This window comes from Acomys minous (assembly GCF_964271855.1).
Source record: "Acomys minous genome assembly, chromosome: 15".
Lineage (NCBI taxonomy): Eukaryota > Metazoa > Chordata > Mammalia > Rodentia > Muridae > Acomys > Acomys minous.
The window spans coordinates 72,903,946-72,907,606 of record NC_140497.1 but is presented as its reverse complement, the minus strand read 5'-3'; positions in this window follow the sequence as shown (position 1 = coordinate 72,907,606).

The window sequence follows — 3,661 nt, the reverse complement described above, 5'->3', positions numbered from 1 at the left end:
CTGCAATAGGTAAGATACATGTGTGAGGCAGAAGAGCCAAAAACCCCAACAAATGCTGTGGTAAACTACATGAGACACGCTCAGTATATTTGGAGATAGGCTGCACCTAACAGCTCCCACTGTGGCTTGGTGAGCCTTGTCCGGCATGCTATCATGGAGAAAAATCTCACTTATGACAACTTTAAAGATGGTTTTCCAGAGAAAAGAGATAACACTGATGCAGGAAACCTCCTGGAGGGAGAGGACTGATCAAGCAAAGGCTTGTCTGAAAGGAGCTAGGCACGATGCGGCAGCAAATGATGGTCATAATTTAATCCCTGCCCCTGGCTTCTGTATGCATTGTGACTTTTGGCCAGGACTTAGCAAATCAGTGCACTGTGTCTGTCAGTCTCATTGTACCCCTTAGATTTCCCCACAAGTACCTTTTTCTGTCACAAAGCTGGACCTCTCGAGGTATGCCTGTTCCTGAGGGTTCCCAGCTTTTCTCTATATGTATACTGAGATAAATTCATCTTTTAAATTAAAATTCAATGACGTTTCTCCTTGTAAGGTAAATGAGATACTTCAAGTTTCAAGACTACTATGTGGCATGGTATTCACAGCTCTGTCAATTTTTCACTTAAGGAGTTTGATTTGCTGATGTAGAAAACATATGTGAATATGGTATGATTGGGGCATTTTACAAGATAGCAGAATTGGAACTCATCATTCATTTTTAGTAATTCTCTAGGAATAGGGAGATGGTTAAGTCAGCAGAGTGTACACCCCACAAACATGAGACCCTTGAGTCTGGATCTCTGGACCCACATAAAAGCTTGGACATGGTGTTGCTTCTGCCTTACACACACACACACACACACACACACACAGACACACACACACACACACACACACACACACACACACACACACACTTTTCTCATTACAGCACTCTTTAAATTAACGGCAAAATGTCATTGTTTCATTTAAAATTCTATAGTTCCTCCTCCAGAAAAGGCCATGACTTTATTAAGGATTTTATTGCATCCCTACTTCCTTTCCCTTCCAAATAAATCAAATGGGGGGGGGGATCCATTTCCCTGTTGGCTCGAGTCTAGGAACCTTTTCTTTCTTTTTCAGTAAGGAGGGACAGTACAATACATTGCTCTGGGGAATGTGGTGCCTGAGTCCATCAGAGCTGCTGAGGAGAGCTAGCATCCCTCTCTGTTGCCCTTCCACACTTTATCCTTTTATTCTGTCCACAGGAACACTTAGAAAAGACAAAGCCTACCTGGAGAGAGGCTTTTGTTTCATTGAGGGTTTTTTTTGGGGGGTGAGGGGGGTGAGGTTCCCTTCCCCCTTTTAAACAAGGCATGGCCTCCTTGGAGACACAGTCTAACCTCAATTCTTGATCTTCCTGTTAGCCTGTGTGCTGGGGGAGGGGCGCTGTGACCTTTAGGATCCTGTCAGTTCTTCTGGACTCTACTTCCACAGAGAAGCTACTACTGATCAACTGCTATTTCCATGGCCAATGTGCAGATGTCACACCACGAGATTTACCCAGTGTCTATGCTGAGAGGGTGGGAAGGCTGTGGAATTTTCATGTTCAAGTTACAGAACAGAATAAAATGGTGATGGATATTAAAATCAAAAGACATTTGTTAGATGGGTATGACATATCAGGGCTAGTGACATTTGTAAAAGATGAATAAAATAAAATTGAAAAAAGTTTTTTTTACATGTAAGATACTTTCATCTACTAATACAACTAGTATTTTTTATTCTTGTAGAAAGGATATTTTTATGCTTTCAATAATTTGTACTTATTAAAATTCTTTTTAGTTAATACTAAGCAATAACTAATACTAATTAAATATGTTAGATCTTTCAAGACTCTTACTAAATGAGTCTTAATGTAAAACTTTGTGTTTATATTTTCTTTAAAAATTAGAGCCTTTTGTGGAAGTACTATCATGCAATTAAAATGCATTATATTCATGTAATACAGCCTAAGAAATAGGGGGATCCCAACATTGACAAACTATGTCTGAAATAAACACATGGAAAGAGCACATATCTCCATGGCAATGTTTTTATCATACTAGATGTTTGCATTGCATATGAAAAAGCAAGATGCTTCTGGCATTGTGAAAGCAAATTTAGGAAGCTAAGGGGTGAGTCAACAACCACAAGCACACACAGTGGATGGTCACATCTGTCTCAACTAGAAAAGCAAGATCATCATAAAAAGTGATGGCCACGGTGTGGTCTCATAGCACTTCAACGTTTTCCATGTTCAACACACTCTTCAAGGCTAATATGGAATCTCTTATAGGGAAAGTTCCCTGTGAAGTGCAAAATGGAAAACAAAACAAACAAAAACAAACAAACAAACAATGCAAACAATCTACCTAGAGATGCCAGTCAAGCTGACTCAGTTATATATTTTAACTCTTCCACACTATTAGCAATATTTCATTACCTTCCCTACTAAGCTTTGAGATATGGATAAAGTTAGGATGTTTATCTAAGGGAAGCCAACAAGATGGCAATTTCTGTAATCCCAGAATTTGAAGAACTGAGGTAGATGAATTCTATAGTCAGGGTCAGCATGAACCACACAGTAGCAGCCTGTCTCTATTCCTTTCTTTTTTTTTTTTTTTTTAAAGACAAGATTTCATGTACCCTGTGATGGCTTCTGAGTCGCCATGTGGCCAAGACAAGTCTCTAACCACAGGCCCTTTAAGCACGGGGATTATAGGTGTGTGACACCACCACACCAGGCAGAAAAAGAAAACTTTAACTACGAATTCTGGTTTGTACTGCTTTTTGTTAGCCTTTCCAAATTGTTTTATGTATTTTAATGTTATTCATAAAATTTTAAAATTACTTAGTCTCTTCTATAATTACCCCCTTAATATTTTGAATCAGATTTTATTCACCCATGACTACTTGTTTCTATATCTGCATTCCTTAATAGATCAGTTGTTCATAAATGTATCAATAATACATTACTAATTGATGATACATATTGGGTATCTTTCAGACAGTTCTTGTGGGATGAGACATATTTTAAATTATTGTCATTCCAACTATCTAGAGCCAAATATTTAAGATATATCTTTTAGTAGCATGGGTTATCTTATTTTCATAGACAAATAACCTTTGACTTTTAATTACATCAGTACCAGTTATGTTTGTTGTAATTTTATTATAGTATATTAAAGTCTATTACTTGTTTTATTTATTGTACATTTTCCAAAATCATGCTGAAAATTTGAAATTTACACTTAGAATAATTTTAGAACTAGAAAGTATTTATGTGGGGGAAGTTCCCATGATTTTTTGTTCTGTGTCTCCTGTTGTTGACATGCTGCCTCTAGTGTATTTATCAAAACCAAGAGACTGATCCCAGGGCAGTCTTTACACAGATTTCACCAGTGTTCCATTCATGTCTTCTTGTTTTCTATTCCAGACTCTAATATATCACGGACAACTGTATTTGGCACTCATATCTCTTTTGTCTCCTCTGATCTGTACAAGTTTTTGGTAGTGTCTTGCTTTCCCTCACATGGACAACCTTGAAGAATGCTTGTTGCGTATTTTGAGGAATGTCCCTCAAATTCATATTCCTGTGCTGTTCTCTTGCTTACACTGGGGCTATGGATTATGTAGGAGAGTG